Genomic DNA, 22,441 nt, shown 5'->3' with positions numbered 1-22,441 from the left:
TGAGTTCAAATCCAGCCTCAGACATTTATTAGCTGTGTGACCTTGTGCAAGTCACCTCAGTTTTCCTCATCTGTAAAATGAGCTGGAGAAGGAAATGCAAACCATTCCAGTAGCTTTGCCAAGAAAACCCCAAATGGGATCACGATGAGTCAGACGTGATGGAAAAACAACTGAAAAGAAGTAATAGGATCATAGAAATTTTTTGAGTTGGGGAGTGGCATGATTTGTACTTTAGGAATATCAATTTGGCAGGTCTGTGGAGGTTGGATTAGAGGAGAAAACTGGATGCCAGCAGATCAATTAGGAGGCAATTACAACATTCCAGGTGAATGGTATGGAAGGACTGAACTAGGGTGATGTCATAAATGGAGAGAAAGTGATGAATATGAGAGATGTTAAGGAGGTAGAATTGGTAACTGATTGGATGTGGGAGGTGAGTGTAAGTAAAGAGGTGAGGATGACTTAGATTGCAAATCTGGCTAACTATTGGCATTTGATTATGCCTACAACAGAAATGGTAAAGTTAGGAGGAAGCCTGAGTTTATAGGGAAAGGTAATGAGTTCTGTTTTGGATATATATCATTTGATATGTATTCTGGACCTCCGAATGCATATGTCCAGAAGGCAACTGGTGATAAGCTACTGTAACTTCAGAGACACATGAGAGCAGGAGATACATACATACATACATACATACATACATATGTATATGTATACACATATACATATATATAGCAACTGGATGGAGATAATAATAATAACAATAATAAATAAATGGCATTTATATAATTCTTTTAGATTTGCAAAGTACTTTATATTTTATTTCATTTGTTACTCACAACTACACTGTAAAATAGATGAATCTGAGAGTAGTTAAGTGATTTGCCCAGGGTTTCACAACTAGTAAATATCTGAGACAGAATTTGAACTCAAGTCTTCCTGATTCCAAGCCCAGGTCTCTATCCACTACATAATGAGATCACCAAAATAGAGATTATACAGAGAGAAGGAAAAGACTAGGACAAAACCCTACAGTTTGCCCACACATAGGAAGCAGGAAACAGATGATTATAAAAGAAACTGAGGAGTGATCAGATAAGTAGGAGGACAAACAAGAGAAAGCAGTGTCACAGAAACTTTGGGTACGACCTCCCTAGAATGCCCTTCTCCCTCTATTCCACCTGTAAAGATCTTACTCAAGCATCAAGACCAACCTGAAGTTGAATTTCCTTCATGACTCCAGCCAACAATGATCTCCTTTCAAAATTATCTGTAACACGTAATTAGCACTTCATATGATATTTGATTCTCTTACTTGTCTCCTTTGTATTGATTTTGTTTCTCCCCCACTAAATTTCAAGTCTTTATGACAAGTGGCCATGTCTTCTACTTTTTGTACCCCTTACAGATACCTAGCATATAGGCCTTAACATCCGCTGTTTGGTGGATTCAAATCTCTGTGTTTCCTGACTATTTGCTATGCAAAATTCCTTATATAGTGGGCCCTCTTTTTTATATGTTAAACTGGGGGAGAGAGGTCTCACCATGCCAGCTCCCATACCAAGAGGATTTATTCTGTGTAAACACATGGGAGAAAGAGCTCTTCAACCCATCTAGATATTTGCATGTTGGAATAGTGCCCAGTCCCACATGATTCAGATATGAGGCCACTCTGTTATATATGAGTTTAAATAAAAGCTGAATTCTTGAAGAATTAAAAGTCTAGTTCTGGGTCACACAATTCTGTTTCATGGTTTAGGCTAGGATTTTCTCCTTAGGCCAAATGATGAAATTTATGGTTTGTATTTGTCCTATTACTTCTACTCCTTAGCACCTATGATACCTTCTGTAAATTACTTAATTACTTTGGGTCTCATTTTCCGCATATGTAAAATGAGTAGGTTGAATTAGAGGAGCTCAAGAAGGCCTTAGGAGGCAGCTAGGAGCTCACTGGATAGCACTGGGCCTGGAGTCAGTAATACCTAATTTCAAATCCGACCTTAGATACTGTTGTGTGACCCTGGGCAAGTCACTTAACCTCTGTTTGCCTTAATGACATGGAGAAGGAAATGGCAAACCACTCTAGTATCTTTGCCAAGAAAACCCCATGGACAGTACATTTCATGGGGTCACAAAGAGCATGACTGAATAATAATAACAAAAGGGCCTTCCAACTCTAAATCTGATGATTATGATTCTTTCTTTGTTTTTATTTTGCTATTTAAGTTTGTTGATGTGTTTTGGTTTTACATTACAAGTATCTCCATATTACCCCTACCCTGTAAGAGCTCTCTTGTAATAAAGTAAAACATTAAGTAAAATTAACAATAGTGACTTCATCTGAAATTGTCTAAAACATTACACGTCTCTATTTTTTCAAATTTTTTTATCAACAGAAATTTATTTTCTATCTCTCTCCATTTCTATCCCATTAGAGGAAAAAAAAGAAACAAAAATAAATTCCTTGTAACAAATATGTAGTCAAACAAGACAAATTCTATTATCAGCCATACACAAAGATGTATGTCTTGTTTGCACTCTAAATTTATCATTTCTCTGTCAGGAGGTGGATAGTATGTTTTTACCATCAGTCTTCTAGAATCATGGATGATCATTGCATTGATCATAGTTCTTACAGCTTTTAAAACTGTTTGCCTTTATAGTTTTGTTGTAACTATATAAATTGTTCTTCTGGGTTCTGCTTACTTCTCTCTATATCATTTCATATGTTTTTCCATGTCTCTTTGAAATCATCTATTCTGTCATTTCTTACATCACACTAGTATTTTATCACAGTTTTATGCCACAATTCAGTCATTCCTCAGTTGATAAGCATTCCTTTACTTTCCAGGGCTTTTTTTTTGTTTTTTTAGCTTTTTTGCCACCACAAAAACAGGTGCTATACATATTTTTGTATGTGTGTGTGTGTGTGTGTGTGTGTGTGTGTGTGTGTGTGACTTTTTCCCATTTCTTTGATCTCTTTTGGGCATAGACCTACTTGTGGTATGGCTAGGTCAAAAAGCATTCCCTGTTTAGTAAATAATTGAAAAAATATCAATTGATCATGGGTAGTATGAGTTAAGAGAGTAAAAATTACAACCCTACATAAATCAATGTACTTGTTCAATGCCATAACAATCAATCTACCAAAGGATTACATTACAGGACTTTAAAAAAAAAGCATAATGAAATTCACATGGAGTAAAAAAAAAAGGCTGAAAATATCAAATGAAAGAATATTTTAAAATGGGAATGAAGGGCATCTAACATGTTGGATCTCAAACAATACCATAAAGCAGTAATTCTCAACACAATGTGGTACTGGTTTAAAAAATGGCGATATCAATCAATGGAAAAGATCAGGCATATCTAGTAGTGTGACATTCAGCAACATAAAGATCTCAGTTACTGGGATAAGGATTAACTATTTGATAAAAACTGCTGGAAAAATTGGACAGCAGCATGGAAGAATAACAACTCGCCCCTCATATCATGAAAAATTCCAAATGAGTACATGACCTAGCTTTAAAAGGTCATATCACAAACAAATTAAAAAATATGGGAAAAATTATCTATCAGACACATGGACAGGAGAAAATTTCATGATCACACAAGGGATAGAAAAGATTACAAAACAAAATGAATGATTTTGACTGCATAAAATTCACAAGTTTTTGCACAAAGAAATCTAATATATCTATGATTAAAAGGGAAATAATTAATTAGGAAAAAAATCTTTGCTATAGGTTTCTTTTATAAAGGTCTCATTTCTAAGATATATAAGGAACTGATTCAAATTTATAAGAATAAAAGCCATTCCCCAGTTGATAAATGGTCTAAGGATAATGAATGAGTAGTTCTCAAGAGAAGAAATTCAAATATTACAGCTAAATGAAAAATTGCTCTGAATCATTACTAACCAGAGAAATTCAAATTAAAGCAAATCTTTGATTTGTTTTAGATACATCAGATTGGCAAAAAAGAAAAATAATAACTGTTGGAGAGGTGAGAAAATAGGCACATTGATATACTGTTTGTGGACCTATGAATAGTACAGTCATTCTAGAAAGCAATTTGGAGTTCTACATAAAAAAAAGTTGATTGATATGATTCTGGTTGAGAATAAGGTCCTTGGAGTCACCATCTGTTTAATTTTTTTATTTTTGTATTACCAGTACATGGTACAGAGCCTGGTACATATGAGGCACTTAATAAATTCTTAATGATTAATTGATTGGCTAATTGATTCCAACCATGATGCAGTTACCAGTAAAGTGCTGTTTATGGCTTAGAAATGGAAGAAGCAGCAAGGACAGATCAGAGGCACTAAACCTTGATCAGATAAAGAGGGTTGGAAAAAATCACACCAAGGGCAAGCCTGAAGTTTAAAAATGCCAATGCTGGGCCAAAATGCTGGAGTAAACAGAAAGAGGGCTGGGCAGATAAGTAGAACTGAGGACAAGTCAGGACTGCTGTGTGACATTGGGTAGCTGTTCCTCTTGCCTGGAATACTCTCTCTCATCTCCACCGCCTGGCTTCCCTGGCTTCTTTCAAGTCCCAGGTAAAGTCCCACCTTCTTCCAGAAGTCTTTCCCAGTTCTCTTTAACCTTAGAGATTACTGAATCTGAGATTACCCCCAATTTATCTCATATATATCTTGTTTGTACATAGTTGTTTGAATATGTTGTCTCTCCCATTAAACTGTGAGCTCCTTGAGAGAAGGGACTGTCTAGTGCGAATTTCAGGCAAAGCAGGATGAGAGGGCCATGCTGTGGTAGGCTAATGGAGAAACTATCAGGGGATGCGTGATGCCTCTGCCAAGGAGCCCTTCAAAATCACATCATTTAAGTAACCACTTACTCCTACAACTTGTCTGGATGGTGCTTACAACCATGAATTGATTCTGAAAACAAAGAATGAAAGGAAGGTGGTGGGTGACCAATTTGAAATGCTAGGGAATGAATCCAATAATGACTGTGATAAAAAAATTAAATTGAAACCATTTTGTCTGTCAACAATTATTGGGCACCTACAGTGTGCTGTATACTACCTGTAAGACAATATAAAAGAAAAAGACATACAGTTCCTTCTGTCTGATTATAATCCATTCAACTACTCCTAAACTGACCCAAAGACTAAAGTCCTTTTTCCTTCAACTTATTGTCTTTACAATGCCACAACTGGCACTATTTAACTTATCCCTGTCTAATTCCAAATCTACCATTCTCCTAAACATCTCAGCTTCTTTCCAACTGTGTTACCCAGTATCACTAGCAGAGACTTCCCACTTCAAATCCCAGGAAATTATGATTTCCTTTCTCCAGAATTGTCAAACAAACTTCATAGAACATTAGCACACTAATGATTCAATTATATTTCAGTCACTCTGGTCACAGAGAAACAAAATCATTCATCCACCCAGAATTTGGAGAAGGACATAGGAAGATGCGTTTACTACTGTCAAGTTAATCAATGAAACCTTCCTGGAAAAAGAATGTTTTTAATCAAATTTTGAAGAAACGGAGAGACATAGATTAGAGGGCATTTCAGATAAGTGCAATAGTATATACAAAAATATAGAGGTAGGAATGTGTAAGTCAGGAGACAGCAACCAGGTTTGCTTGGTTAGAGCAGAAAGCTTATGTTGGTAAGTGGCAAGGATGTGGAGATAGTGGAGGCTACTTGTTTAGAAAGAACATCTAGCTTTCAGCGCTGCCCCGTAGTAGGTTCCATACAGTGTTGTTCTCGGTTTCTGCCCTAACTTAAAGGGAAACTTTCACAATGTCTGGAGCCCTAGATGTCTTGCAGATGAAGGAGGAGGATGTCCTCAAATTCCTTTCTGCAGGGACCCATTTGGGTGGCACCAATTTGGACTTCCAGATGGAACAGTATATCTACAAAAGAAAGAGTGACGGCATCTACATCATCAATTTGAAGAAAACTTGGGAAAAGCTTCTGCTGGCAGCTCGTGCCATTGTTGCCATTGAAAATCCAGCTGATGTTAGTGCATCTCATCCAGGAACACTGGCCAGCGAGCTGTTCTGAAATTTGCTGCTGCCACTGGCACCACACCTATTACTGTACGTTTCACACCGGGCACCTTCACTAACCAGATCCAGGCAGCTTTCAGGGAGCCTCGCTTCTTGGTGGTCACTGATCCTCGGGCAGATCACCAGCCTCTTACTGAAGCATCGTATGTTAACATTCCAACCATTGCATTGTACAACACAGACTTCCCACTTCGCTATGTGGACATTGCCATTCCATGTCACAACAAGGGAGCTCACTCAGTGGGTCTGATGTGGTGGATGCTGGACCGTGAAGTTCTGCATATGCGTGGCACCAACTCCCGTGAACACCCATGGGAGGTCATGCCCGATCTTTACTTCTACAGGGATCCAGAGGAGATTGAAAAGGAAGAGCAGGCCACAGCTGAGAAGGCAGTGACAAAGGAGGAGTTTCGGGGTGAATGGACTGCACCTGCCCCAGAATTCACTGCTACTCAACCAGAGGTGGCTGATCGGTCTGAGGGAGTCCAGGTGCCATTTGTGCCCATTCAGCAGTTTCCTACCAAAGATTGGAGTGCTCAGCCGGCTACTGAGGACTGGTCTGCAGCTCCTACTGCTCAGGCCACCGAGTGGGTAAGAACTACCACAGAGTGGTCTTAAGTTTTACCCCACGTGCTTTAATAGTGTTGGAAAAATGCTGATGGAAAATAAACATTGGTTTCTTAAAAAAAAAAAAGAAAGAAAGAACATCTGTAAGAGAGCTAGCATATAACCAGACTCATCCCAAAGTCAGCATCATAATGTCCAACAATCACTTTGTGCCATGTAAAATGATCTCCATTAGAATACTCTAAGGAGGACCATTTCACAGAAGAGTGGGGCAGGAAGCAGTTAAAGTGGAGGCTGGCAAAATGGTTAAAAAGAACTAGCACAAGAATCCCTTCACTGGGCTTGCTTGAGAATCCTTTCACTGCCCTGAAGAACTGAAAGGGCAAGAGTTAGCCAGGGGAGCAGGCATGAAACTGAAGGGTGCCTCTGCATGGGACCAGGATTTCATTTAATCCTATGGTGAAAGGACCAGCTGTGGGGACCTTGAACTTTAGTTTGATTTGCCATTTGGGAATTGAATAGCCTTTGTTGTTACCGTGGAAACCCAGGAAAGAAAGGATTTTGTTCTAGCTTTACAAATATATTTTTTAAATGCTATACCATGATCTAATAAAATTATAAATAGATCTATATTTCATAAATGCATAGATTTAGAGATGAAAGGTACCTTAAAGGTCTAGTCTAACTTCATAATTTTACAGATGAAGCCAAGAAAGATTAAGTGACTTGCCTAAAGTCACACAGTTATTAAGGATCAGAACCAAGGTTTGAGTTCAGTTAAGTCTTCTGATTTCAGGTCTAGGGCTGCTTTTGTAGCACTGAAGAGTTTAAGAAAACCATCCTCAGGTTTCAGAAAAAACCCTGAAAAGTCTTATATGAACAGATACAAAGTGAAATGAGCAGAACCAGGATAACATTGTACACAGTAACAGCAATATTGTAACAATGATCAACTGTGACTTAGCTACTCCGATTAAGACAATTATCCAAGACCATTCCAAAGGACCACAATGAAAAATGCTATTCACCACCAGAAACAGAACTGGATAAATACTGAGTGCAGATTGAAGCATACTTTTTTCATTTTCTTTATTTTTTTTTGGAGGGGTGTTTGTGTGGATGGGGTGTTTTCTCTTGCAACATGGCTAATATAGAAATGCTTTACATGACTTCCCATGCATAATTGATATCATATTGCTTACTTTCTTAAGGGGTGGTAGTGGGGGCAGAAGAAGAATGGAATTTGGAATTCAAAATTTTTTTGAAAATCAATGTTTAAAAATTTTAATGTAATTTGTAAATATTTAACAAAATAAATGAAGAACATATTTTTAAAAAAACAAAGATCCTTGGTTACAACACAGGGAGTTTTTAAAGATGTCATAGGCAATAGCCTATGAATGTTGCAATAGCCCTATAACAGCAGAACTCTAATCACAATGACTACCATGGGATAAGCACTACCAAGCATGTGATGGGCTCAGGAGGTAGAAGTTATCCCCTTCTTTCAAAATGTTCCCTGGTACAAAAGAGACCAAAGCCAACTTTTGGGTCAAGAGCCCAGACCTCAAAAATTTTACTTTGAATTTAATAGCCAACCCCCAAACTTAGGAGCCAGATGAATTCATTGTAAAAGTCACATTAAAAAGTGCTTTTAAATGTTATGTTTTGATCCTGCCCCATCTCTTTTTCACATACACAGCCCAAAAGGTGGGTGAAAAAACAGGTGGTTTGGGGGATCCGTTGGCAAGGGGAAAGATTCTCTCTCATATCAAAAGAACAATTGGGAGAGAGACAAGGAATGTACCAAGCCAAAAGAGAGAGAGACAGAGGACTGGGGACTCCTACTTCCTTTCCTGAACAGATTTAGAGGGAAGGAGGGTAAGGGCACAAAGGTCTTCACCCAAAACACAAAACAGCTTTGGGAAATCTGATAAAGTAACAGGTATTACTGTGGGTTGTTTTGTTTTCATTAGAGGTAGTGAAGTAGGTGAATCGGGTAGGTCTCATAGTGGATAGAGTGCTAGGCCTGGAGTCAGGAAGATCTGAATTAAAACCTGGCTTCTGACACTTACCAGCACTTGGCCAGTCACTTAGCCTTTGTGTGCCTCAATTTCCTCAACTATATATTAGGATAATAACAGAACCTACCTCCCAGGGTTGTGAGGATCAACTGCGATATTTGTTTGTTTTTTTTTAAAAGGCCCTTAGCACAGTGCCTGGCATGTAGTAGGCACTATACAAATGCTTATTCCTTTCCCCTTCTCCCTCTCCCTTTCCCTACAGGATGAGGTGTGATTTGGAATGGGACTTGGAGAACCCTGACTTAGGGAAAACTAGATACCCTGCCCTCAGATTCAGCTCTCATCTAGAAGAGTCCAGTATTCCTTAGTCCCTTGATACCTGCTAATAGCACCTACTTTATCAATTCCTTAGACTAATGGAAAAAAGGAGAAAAAAAGAAAAGGAAGAACCATGCATCCCTGCCCAATACGCCTAACCAAAGCTTATATGGATCCCCATATGGCCAATAAAAATAATTCACATGTATATGGTGCCTTACAATTTATAAAGAGTTTTCCTTGCAGCGATCCCATTGGAGAGATCCCAGACCTGTGATTTCATTGATGCAGAGGAAGCTTCCTCTATTAATGCATATAGGTAACTGCCCTTCAATTTATAATCTTAGAGAATTGCCTGGGGGCACTGAGAATTTAAATTAATTGCCAAATATATGTCAGAGGCAAAATTTGAACCAAGGACTTTCTAACTGATACTAGCCCTCTATCTACTATGACTCACAGCCTAGAAAAATATTTCTACGTACTGTAACAACTGGCAACCAAGGACTTCTGAGACCCAGTATCATAGAAGTCTAAAGATGGCAGCCATCCATTCCAATCCATACCTGAAAAGGAATTTGTTCAATAATGTACCTGAGAAATGGTTATCTAGCCTGTGATTGAAGACATCTAATGAGGTCAACTCTTCATCTTCTGAGGCAGTCCATTCCATTTTTGAATAGTTCTAGTTGTTAGAAAGTTTTTTTCTTGACATCAAGTCTAAATTTGTCTCTTTGCAATTTTTACCCTTTGCCAGTGGTTCTGCTGTCTTGGGTCACATATAATGAATTTAATCCCCTTTTTACCTGACAGCTTTTCAAATATTTGGAGATGGCTATCCTATTCTCCCAGAGTCTTCTCCCCAATTCCTTCAACCTGTGCATTCAAGGAAAGAACTGCAGGCCCTTTACCATCTAGTTTGTCCTCCTCTGGACACTCCCAGGCATATCTATGTCTTTCCCAAACTATACTTCCCAGAACTGAACACATAACTCTAGATGTGGTCTGACCAGAGCAGAGTGCTACAATACTATCACCTACTTATTCCTGGAAGCAACATCTCATGGAACACAGCCCAAGAGTACAAATGTTTCTTTGGCTGCCACATCATACTCAAATTGATCTTGTAGTCCACTAAAACCCCCAGATCTTTTTTAAGAAAATTGCTGCCTAACCATTCTTCTCATATCTTAAATTTGTGAAGTTGATTTTTTCTAATCCAAGTATAAAATTCTACATTTATCTCTATTAAAGTCCATATTCTTAAATTCAGTCCCACGAACTTTTAAGATCTTTTTGAATCTTGACTTTGTCATCTACTGTGTCAACTACTACTCCCAACTTTGTTTCATGTATAAATGTGAAAAGCCTGTCATCTATGCCTTTATTTGTATCATTAATAAAAATGGTCAGAGGGTAAAGCACAGATCCCGTGGGAAATCTACTTCCTGGTTAAACTGCATGTGAATTATTATCAATAATCAATGCAGGAAGAAACTGCACAATTACTTGAGATGAGAATTGACAGCAAGTAGCTATCAAGTGGCTACTGGGGGCTGACACCAGCACATCACTGAAAGTATTAGCCATCTTTGGCACGTATGTATGCCATAGGTTGTCAACCCCTGAATTTGGCATGAAGGGGAGATGATGGTAAGGAAAGCTTAGTCAGTGTCGTCATGCCTTCAGCTTATTCACTAAGACATCCAATTTCTTAGACCTGAATATCTGAAAGACAAGAAGGGCAAAAGTAACAGCTGCCTCATTCCCAAATGTAAATAGACTTTTTATTGGTCACTCAGACAGGGACACTCAATTCAAAGAAGGCCAGGCAATATTATTAAATGGGTGCTTATACTACCATGACATAAGCAAAGTCATAACAAGGATAGTTTATAGTAACCTTGGAAAAAACATCATTGGGCAGCTCAAAGCCTAGAACACTTATTAGTGGCCACACATCTATAATAAAGGCAGGGAGTTAAAATAAGGACAAGGTGGGAAGTGATGTCACTATTTTGCTCCCTTTAGGACTTCTTTTTTCTTGCCTTTCTTCCTCCCTTTCATTCGTATAACTAAAAGAAACCCAGAATTGAGAAAATAGGGAGCCTCAGATCCAGATGCCAGCACCTAGCATTTTATTGAAAAGGCAGCTCCCAAAATGTTTCTAAAGGGATACAGGTTGACAATCAATAGTTGGACAGATGTTACAGGATTTTGTAACCTTGAACCAGAGAGAGGATTAGGACAAGAGCCTGGATCCTTTTCGCAAGAGGGAGTAAGGTTAAAAGACAGACAATAGCTGAGGAAGCTATTTACCTTGCTGCTTTTTCTGTGTTCAAAAGAGGTGAAAAGGAGAGAAAAAAGCCAAAGCTCTTAGAAGTGACAGATTTCCCTCTCTTTATGGGGAAAAAATGCATCTGAAAAGGTGCTATCCATCTCTAGAGAAAGAACCTTAGTGGAGCCTGAATGCAAATGAAAGATAATTTTTCTTTACTTTCTTTATTTTGGGATTGTTTTAATCTGTGTTGTCTTCCACAGAATGACTTAACATGGAAATGTGTTTTGTATGACTACAGATGTATAACCTATGTCAAACTGCTTGTCTTCTCAATGGGGTCTGGGCAGAAGAAGGAGGGAGAGAATTTTGAACTCTAATTTTAAAAAAAAGAAATGTTAAAGTTGTTTTTACATGTAACTGGAGAAAAAATAAAAGCATTACATTTTTTAAAATGCATCTGAGGGTTTTCCCTTAGTTTGATTATAGCTGTGCCCTTTGTACTACTTTATTAAATTCCTTTGCGTCAAACTAGTTTTTCCTCTGGATGCCAAGTAAAAATAAACATATCTGTGAGGGCTCATGAGCTATGATTATGAATGCATACAGATCTTACAATAGCATTTGAATCCTGGAATAGTTTTCTGGCAATTGAAGAGCAAGGTGCCCTAGGCTTTGTAAAAGTAAAAGAGAAGATCATTTCCTCAAAGAGGGCCAGAAAAAATTTTCTATTCTCTATTATAAGGGGAAAGGACTTCAATATGAAAACGAGCCATATAAAATCTAAATGGAGCTTTTCTCAATTTAAGAAAATAAAACAGAATAAAAATTAAAGTTCACTATAGAAACAAGACAGTCTAAGCCAAAAGTAAAGAGGCAAATGCATGAAAAAAAAAGTCCATTTAAAGACCAAGAGATTTCCAAGAACTCAGGCACTGGTTTTTCCATGTGTCCCTCTAATGTAGTCACCCTGATAGAGAATATTATCATCTATTCTGTCCCTCTTTAGTTTGCTTAGTTTCTGACAGAATGACTGAATGTCATGTTCTTTTTATTGACATCCCTGTGGGCTGGAAAAGGAAAATTTATACTAGTGCACCCGCTGTTAGGAATAAATCTGCATCTACATGCGGTATTTCAGGGGTGAGTCATTACTCATTACATTTCACACATTTTACATCTCCATTTAAACAAAAACATTTATATTTTTTATTCTGACTTTGCCAGACTATAAAATCCAGGTGATTCATCCCAGCTAAGTAATCTGGTCTGTCCCCCCCCAAAAAAAATCATAAAGAAGTCTAAATGAGCAACATTTTAAGGCACAGGAATGTAATCAGCAAACAGAAGAGCTTGTATATGCCATCACCCTGCCACAAAATTACTATACCTACCCCTGTTAAAAAAAAAGAATAAAAAGAAAGAAAGCAAAATGAATGAAATTTATTAATAGCATACGACAGATCCATATACTTATCCAAATACCATAAAGGAGGAATAGAAACTGGTCAGCAAAGGAAAGTAAAATAGCAGTTCCAAAATATTCCCCAAAGCAATAGTCTTCTGCAATGAAGGAAGGCAGCCTACCACTACCAGGTCTCAAACTATACTACAAAATTATCTGATACTGGTTAAGAAAAGAGTGGAGGATCATTAGAATAGAATAGGCACACAATACACAGTAGTAAGTAGACACAGCAATCTAGTGTTTGATAAACTTGAAGATCCAAGCTTTTGGGGCAAGAACTTGACAAAAATTTCTAGGAAAACTGGAAAGCAGTTTGGAAAAAACAGGGCTTAGACCAACATCTCACACCATATACAAAAATGAATTCAAAATGGATGAATGATTCAGATATAAAGGGTGGTATCATAAGCAAATTAGGGGAGCATGGAAAATTGTACCTGTCAGATCTATGGATAAAGGAAGAGTTAATGACCAAACAAGAGATAGAGAGGATCATGGGAAGTATAATGGATAATTTGATTATGTGAAATTTTAAAAGTTTTGCACAAACAAAACCAATACAGCCAAAATTACTAGAAAGTAGGAAAGTGGCAAAAGACAGATTTTTACAGCAAGTTTCTATAAAGGCCAGATTTCTCTACTATATAGGGAATTCAGCCAAATTTATCAAAATAGAAGCCACTCCCCAACTGATAAATGGACCATGCTTTACCCCTCTCAGACCTAGATAAAGCTAACCATAAAATAAGCAAGAAGGAATAGACAATAGGAATAAATAAATAGAATTTTAGAAAAGTTAGATATGATAGACTCCTGGAGAATATTGAATGGGAATAAAAAGGAGAATACCTATTTCTCAGCTATATATGACAGCTTCACAAAAATTGACAATGTATTAGGACAAAACAACCTCACAAATAAGTGCAGAAAAGCAGAAATAGTAAATGTATCATACTCTGACCATGATACAATGAAAATTATATTCAATAAAGGGCCTTTAAAAAATAGATTTAAAAATTAATTGGAAACTAAATAATCCAATATTAAAGAATGAGTCAAAGAGAAAATATAGAAACAATCAATAATTTCATTAAAATAATGACAACAATGAGACATCATACTAAAATTTGTGGAATGCAACTAAAGGGGAAGGGGAAATTTTTAGGGAAACTTAGGGGGAAATTTATATCTCTAAATGCTTATATCAGTAAAAGAAAGAGCAAATTAACAAATTGAGTGTGAAACTAAAAAAAAAAAAAACTAGAAATACAACAAATTTAACCCCTCCCAAATTAAACACCAAAATAGAATCCTAAAAATAAAAAAAAAAAAGATTAATAAAATTTACAGTTAAAAAATTGAAAAAATAAATAAAATTAGGAGCTAGTGTTTTGGGGAAAACCAACAAAATAGATAAACCATTGGCTAATTTGATTTATGCTTATTTTATCAGAAGTTGGCCTTACTTATCACCTTGGTCTCCAAACAGCCTTGGAATGAGTTTCAATGAGGTGGTTTTCTATTTAGCTATTTTTTTTTCCTTCTGGAAAGACTGAATAAGAAACACCCAGACATTTAGGGTAATAGGTTCCTCTAATTGACAGGCTGACTCACTCCCAGACATTTGGAACTAGGACAAGGCAAACATTGAGATCCCTAGGGCCAACTTGATTTAAGGTCAGGGCAGCTTTTTCCCCTAAGATCAAACTTAGTGTAAGAAGGAAAGAACAGGCAGGGGTCAACTCCTCCCTCCAGCAAAGTAGAAACCTGGGGACTATTAAGGGTACTAACAACTTTCCTCCCTACAAAGTCTTTCCCTTTGCCTTCCAGACTCTACAAATGCCTGATGGGGCTGTGTAAAAATAATACAAAAATGTTTTTATTTCCATGAATGCCTTACATAAAGAACTTCAAAATTTATTAGTTGAACATAAACAAGTCACTTATCCTCTCCGAACCTTGCTTTCCTCATTTGTAAACAAGGGCAATGCCCATCATACTTACTTCACAGAATATTATTAGAGTCAAGTGGTCAAGTGAGATAATAGGCATAAAGAATTTTTCAAATTTTTAAGTACTATATTCATTTTAGTTATTATGTATCAATGTAATGTATACATTACATTAATGTAATAGTTTATTTTATTTCAGTATTAATTCTGCCCTTACATGCTTAGTCTTCATACTTTGTTTTTCATGCAAGAGGGTCCTGGACACAGTTCATATCAGCTTCCAAGAGTCAACTGTTTTATTTTCGGTTTGAGCATTTAAATAGAAGATATTTTCAAGATTGAGGAGAGTTGTATTTGTGTGTTTGTGTAGGCATCAGGGTCTAAAGTAAATAGAGAGGGGAAATTGTAGAAACACAACCATGGATAAGCACCATCAGTCACAAAATGGCTGAAAAATTCTTGATTTCTATAGATACATACTTATCATATGGATATTAAGGTGTTCTCTCTCAGCTTCCAAGTCTCATTATCAAGACGTGAATTTCTGTAGAAATTTCCAAATGATTTAGAAAAATTTAATTGGGTGGTTGGTGATAGTTTTGCATGCATAACACTGCCATAAATATTTAAATTACTGAGCTGCTTTTTCCTTATACTTCTCCAATACACAATAAATTCATTTTGAAAGACCACACTTCTATTGATAGCTACCTGAAACCTTTGAATGAGACATATGAACAGCCAAGTGAGCTCCCCACACCATAGATGTGTCAATTGTCAAACTGTAATTCTGCATTGGGAATAAATCATTATAAAGATTCCAAAATAAGAAAACGTATAGGTACATCTCGGAGAATAATTACAACCCCTATAATTCATCATACAAAAAACTTGCCACTTAGTGGTTTTGTGTTGATGTGTGGTTTTATACAAAGACTAACAAGGAAAACTGAGAACTCAAGAATGCCAACAGAAACGTTAACATCACATGAAAACTAAAACCTCTATAAATCTTCCCTATCAAATTCCTCAAAGGAAGAATTAAGACAATAGCAGGGTCTAATTTGTGCTCTGTGCACCAGAAAAAAATCACAAGGAAATTAATAGACAACCCACCCACACACATCTGCTAATTCAGCTAGTTGGTGGACTAACCTTATTTGACTAAAGGCTTAAGAAATGTCACATTCCTATTTTAGAACAGAAGGGACAATTACTAAAGGCAAATTTCTTTTTGGTAGAAGGATGTTTTGATTTTTATTCAAAGGGGTCAATAAAGGTGTTTCTATGAAATCCAAATGTACAAAACATTACAAAGGTACTGCTTTCACTCCTGGGGTTTAACAAATTAACAACAACAACAAAGAATGGTGAGTTGTTTTGAGGAAAGAGATTTGTTACTTTATATATGCAGACTATTAAAAGCAATTGGTACATTGGCACTTTGGAGTCCTGCCATGGTTAAAGCCTCTGTTTTAAACCATTAATCCTTGTCAGTACCCAGCAGATCACTCAAAGTCTCCAAAAGCTGATGTCTTCCCAGATAAGGTTATCATTAATTCAGCTTCACCCAAAGAAGCCTTTCTATATTTTTCTGGTATATAAGCAACATTTACATTCCTCTTGGAACTTTGGACTTTCTCTCAAAAAGGGGACCTATTGACTTTATAAATTCAGGGATAATTTGCAAACAAAACCTAAGAGTATTCTCACCATCAAATGTTCCTGGAGTGCTATATAAGGATCTCTTCTTGTCCCCGTCATTTCTTACTTTATGTTACATACACTACATTTTGAGGAAGTACCCATCAGCCATGTTCACTTCTTCACTCCTCTCCTATTTCCATGTCTGACTTTCTTCTCTTCTTTCCAGACTTTCCCACCATGCCCTCTTGTGATTGCCTTCTCTCCACACTTCAAACCCTTTCCCCCATTACAGTAAAAGCCTACTTCTTGTTGTTGTTTGTTGGGGGGGGGGGGGGAGGTCACTTTCTAGTATCTAATCAATGTTTGTTGACTTGACTATTAACTCATTTACCGCAGAAATGCTCATGTTTTCTTTGATCCTTAGTACCTAGCACTGCGTACTGCTGAAGGGAAGTCTGTTGTTTGTAATTCAAAGTAAAGTGAGTGTTCTAATCCTGATTCCTTATCACTTTTTAATGAGGAAGGAAAGATGGGGCCTGAAACAGTGTTATATAGTACAGTTGCTGGTCTTACAACATTTTGCTTAGGGGCTCATATTGTAAACTTCCAACATGATTTAATATTTATAGCTAAGCCCCATATAACATTCTCGGTTTTCAGAACTCCTATCTCTATCCCAAACATCTCTTCTACTCTCATATATTCAGCTGTCACCTCTATGTTAATAGCTACCAAATATAAATCTCTAGCCCTACCTTCAATCTATCCCCTTTTGGGGCAGCTAGGTGGCACAGTGGATAGAGTTCCAGCCTTGGAGTCAGGAGGACCTGAGTTCAAATCCGATCTCAGACACTTGACACTTACTAGCTCTATGACCCTGGGCAAGCCACTTGACCCTGATTGCCTCACCAAAAAAAAAAAAAAAATCTACCCCCTCTCCATTCCATCCTGCAGGTGTTGTCACTCTAGAGCTAAAAGAAAAGAAGTTCTGGAGTCATCTTGTCCAACAAAATCATTTTGCAGATGAGGAAACAGACATGTCTAAGATCAAACAAGTAGTATGTAGCAGGTATATGACTTGAACCCATGTTCTGCCTCTAAACCCAAGCTCTTTTCCTCTAAACCGAATTCCTTAAAGTGTTCTGACCTCTTTCCTTGCTCTCCAATTACTATCCGTCCTTCAAAGACCAGCTGAAAACAAACCATCTCCATGAAGTCTATTCTGAGCATAGAGGTAAAAAAGTGGCTAAATTATTTTTCCCTTTCTTTGAATTCCTGTAGCAGCTAATGTCTATACCACTCATTTGGAATTTACCATTTCTTGTCTGTTATTTTTAGTTAACTCTTCCCAACTAGATTGTAAATTCCTACAGGGCAAAGGCACTGGCTTACACTGGTACTTCATTCTGTTCTCCACATTGCTTTGCCAACAGCCAAGACTCAATAAATATATGCTGATTTGTGTTTACTGTGGAGTAAATAGAACAACAATCTCATAATTTTATTTCATATAATGTACAAGGAAGTTAATTCAATCAATTTATGGTTTAATTGTATATGACTAAAGATTTGGGAAACTCCCCATTTCTACTGAAGAGCATTATTTTGTTCCTTCAGTAACAACTTATTAAAATAAATTATTAAATTTGTTGTACATAAAACATATATCTGATGATACATCATAAACAATGAAGGAATGGTAGATAATATGACAGACACAATTATATACATTGGATTTAGTTGAATGCCTATGGTTATAGTTAATAGTTGCTCATAGTTCAAAAACTAAAAAAGGATCTTAGGGGTCATCTAGCCTAACATCCTCATTTTGTAGATGAGGACACTAGAGCCTAGAGAAGATAAATGACTTGCCCAAGGTCATACAGCTAGTAATTGGAAAAAGAACTTGAACTCAGGTCCTATGACTTCAAGTTCAGTTTTCTTTCCAGTATACCACACTGCTTCCCATAATACGTGATCGTGATGTATGTTATGTTTAGCATATGTTTTAATTTTGTAAAATACTTCTCACAACCCTTTGGGATACAGGCTACCCTGCCTGTATTTTAAAAGTAAGTAAAATAAAGTGAAAATTCTTTATTAATGGGCAACAAAAGAATGTCTGAAGATCTACATTACAAAGGAGAAAAAAGAATGCTTTTTATTCATGATAGTTCAGCATTGCATAAAATGTATGATTTCAAGTATATAATTAAATGGATAGTTGGGGGGAAACCTCCTAATCAAAGAAAATATACAATAAAATCATTATAAAAAGAATTAAAAATAAAACATATACCACAAGAAATAAATGAATGAAAACAGTACATACTGTAAAACTTCAAAAGTAAATTGTGATAGAGAATCACAAAGTCATTTACTAGTACCATTTAGGGAGGAAAATATATGTTTTGTTTGTTGAAGTATTTAAGGAAATTCTCTATTGCCAGCAGTGGATTTTGCTTTAGCAAAATAAAATCTTTGAAGGTCAGTAGCAAGGGGCTGATAACCACAGGTAATCATCAGTATCTTATCTAGTCTTTTCATGATAAAATATATCTTTCTGAGTCAGGTTAAAACAGGTTATATAAACATTTCTGATTTCTATGGATTGTGTTTAGTCATCTGAATAGTTGTCTGACATCCATACTTGTGACCTAGAGAAAAGTTCTCTGTGTACCCATTATCAAACAATAAATGTATAATTTTGTATTCTATCCTTGATTTTTATTTTATTCTGGATACTTAGAAAATAGAGGAGGTTATAGAATTTCTTTTTTTTTAAAAAAGGAAGACCTGTTATCAGGATAGTTTCCATTTTTAAAAAATGAGCATTTTATTATCCCCTTCCTAGTTCTCCTGAATGTTGTTGCCAAGCAGTGTTTTTGACTAGTGAATATTTTTTATTTTGTCTTCCTCTAATCACCACATAATGAAGTCAGATAATCAGTAAATCATGCATAAATTATATAGGTTCTACTTATTACATGGACTTTGGGGGACTCTGAAGTATGTCCACTAGTGCTTCATCATGCATTAACACAAGAATTCTCATAATAAAAATAACATAAGTTCCCTTAACTTTCCTTCCTCAACCTTAGCATTTGAGACAGAGGTGAAAGGGGAAAACATCTGAATGATAGTTAAGATGAAGAGAGGTGGAAAAGAGGGACCTTTCAGCAAAAGGCCTCAATTTTTTCAGTATAGAATATGGCAAATCTTGACTTATTCTTATAAGAAAATGGAGAACAGGTTGTCATGGGAAGACTGAGAAAGAATGAAAAGGTATTGTATTATACCTTTGTATTGTATTGTATTATATAAAATTCATTATGTCTAAAATGGAACTCATTATCTTCTCCCTAAACCTGGTCTTCTTCCAAACTTCCTTATTTCACTTGAGTCCCTAACGTTGGAATCATTTTTAGCATCCCACTCTCTCTTTATTCTACATATCATTTCAGTCAATTCTATAGCCACAACATCTCCTATATACATCCCCTCTTTCCACTTAACTGGCAGCCACCTTAGCTCAGGTCCTCACAATCTCTCTCTTGGACTATTTCAAGGCTTCCTTAATTGGACCCCCTACTTCCAGTCTATTGCCTCTTCAATCCATGGTCTATACAGCTGCTAAGTTCATCTTTGTAAAGAACAGTCTGGTCTGCTCACGAATTTTCAGTGGCTCATTATTGCTTTTAGGAGAAAATAAAAACTCAACTTGGCATTTTAAACCCTTTACTATCTGGATCCAAACTCCTGCTTGTCTCTCTGACTTGTTTTATTTGACTTACCTTCCAGAATTCTCTGTTCAAGCCAAACCAGCCTCTAGGCTATTCCCAACTTTGGCATTACTTGGAATTCTTCTCCCAATGCTCAACTAATATGCCACCTCCTCTAGGAAACCTTTCCTGATCCCCCAGTTGTTAGTTCAGGATGTAGTCACCTTGTGAGTAGTGACTACTTAGACTTGTCTCTATATTTTGAGTACCTTGAACATAGTAGGTACTTAACAAATGATCTTTGAATTGAAATGAATTACTTACTATGGTTCACTAGTAGCTATCCACAGTTGTCTAGTAATCAAGGTACTCTAGCAACTGGCCACCCTAAAGCACCAATTTTACATTTTATCGCCCAAAGAACATTATCCTTGCCTCTATGGATCTTCCTTCACACATAATGCCATCTCCACTTACTTTTTTTTTTAATTATTTATTTTTCACTGGTATTTATTGTCTCTCCACCTATTGACCCCCAGCTGAATAATAGAGATAAATGAAAAATTAAGCCTTCCTAATAAATATGCATAATAAAATAAAACAAATTCCCACATCAGTCATGTCCAAAAATGATATGTCATTCTACATTTTAAGTCCATCACTTCTATGAGGTGGGTGTTGTATTTATTCTTTAATCCATTAGATTCATGGTTTATCATTGTGTTGATAAGGGTGCTAAATTCTTTCAAAGTTCTTTTTCTTTATGATGTTATCATTGTATAACATTGTATATCATTGTTCTCCTGGTCCTGCTCACTTTACTCTATGTCAATTCACACAAATTTTCCCAGGTTTCTCTGAAAGCTCCCTCTTCATCTTTTTTTTTAAGCACAATAGTATTCCATTACATTCATATACCATAATTTGTCTAGCCATTTCCCAATTGATGGATACCCTTTTAGTTTATAGTTCCTTGCCATTACAAAAGAAAATGCTGCTATAAATATCTTTGTACATATGGGTTCACTTCCTCTTTCTTTGATCTTTGGAGTATAGGGCTCATAATGGTATTGCCAGGTGAAAGAGTATGCACAATTTAATAACTTTTTGGGAATCATTCCAAATTGCTTTCCAGAATGACTAGAACTAATTCCTAGCTCTATCAATAGTGCACTACTGTGCCTCTTCTCTCACAGTCCTTCTAACATTTGTCACTTTGCTCTTTTCCATCTTTGACAACTTGATGGGTTTCCCTCTTTTTTTTGCCAAATTTTGTTCCTTTCCCTTTTGAAACTTAGCTCAAAAACTGACCTATTTCAAAATGTGTTCCATAATTGATCTGACTCTCTTCATTGCTCTTCCATGTCCACTCAGCACTTATATACTTAGTTTGTCCTATATAAACTTGCACTATATAATTTGTTTTGTTAAAGCATTCTTCAATTGTTTCATATATATATATATATATATATATATATATATATATATATATATATATATGTTCTATTTTCCCAATTAGAATAGAAGGTCCTTAAGGGCAGAGACCATGTCTTCCATGCCATTTATATTGCTGCCCCACTCCATCCCAACAATGTTCAATACAATGTTTTGCCCAATGAATGTAGATTGATGCATATTTTTTAGAACCAGTAATTCTTAGTTTACTCAAAATTCTATTCCCCAAAGTATATCCTGAGTCCTTGCTAACAATTTACACTCATCATGCATAGGACACCCCTTCCTGCGTTTTATTGTTTAGCCAGGGGTGGGGAACCTGCAGCCTCGAGGTCACATGTCGCCCTCGAGGGTGCAGGTTCTCCACCACTGGCCTAGACACCAGGAGCTAACCCCTCTCACCTATAAAATTATAGAAAATAGGTCCTATTCAGCACACTAAGCTACTGCTTCTAATCATTATTAGTCAAATAAGAAGCATTTATTGCGAACTTATTAAGTACATAACTGCTAAATGAAAATGTCCTGGGATGCCACTCTTATTAAATAAGAGATTATTTCTTATTCAGTTTTAAAATGACTATGTCAGAACAGAAGTCACTTATGAAAAACAGGCCATGGAATCAAAAAGTAACTTGGAATTATTGTGTTTTCTAAAAGTCCAGGCAGCCACATTTCCCAAGATATTCAGGATACTAGCACCTGGTGAAAGAACATTACAAACCCATCGTTTTGCAAGTGGGCTATGAAGTACATGCAAATTGCTCTTTTACAGTCACCTAAATATCTATTAATTTTGTGCTCTCTGATTTCTCTAAAACTTCATCCCTAGGCAGCAAGGGCTTTTATAAAAGTTTCATGACTTTGAGTTAGTGACCTACTAATTTATGGGCATGTTGTTTCCCCATGGTAGAATGTAAGCTCCCAGAGGCCAGGGACTCTTTCACTTCTGCCTCTGTA

At 36.5% G+C, this 22,441-nt stretch overlaps 1 protein-coding gene and 1 pseudogene across 1 annotated transcript in view; one reads left to right on the top strand and one right to left on the bottom strand.

The window, feature by feature from the left end:
• Positions 1–22,441, bottom strand: part of LOC114049459 (ryanodine receptor 2) — an 811,539-nt gene that overhangs the window by 762,774 nt on the left and 26,324 nt on the right. The gene's annotated exons all lie outside the window — the stretch shown is intronic.
• LOC114049748 lies at positions 5,774–6,733 on the top strand (annotated as a pseudogene).

Source organism: Vombatus ursinus, unplaced genomic scaffold (assembly GCF_900497805.2).
Source record: "Vombatus ursinus unplaced genomic scaffold, bare-nosed wombat genome assembly UNPS02014798.1, whole genome shotgun sequence".
NCBI classification, from domain to species: domain Eukaryota; kingdom Metazoa; phylum Chordata; class Mammalia; order Diprotodontia; family Vombatidae; genus Vombatus; species Vombatus ursinus.
This window is presented reverse-complemented; position numbering and strand designations above follow the sequence as displayed.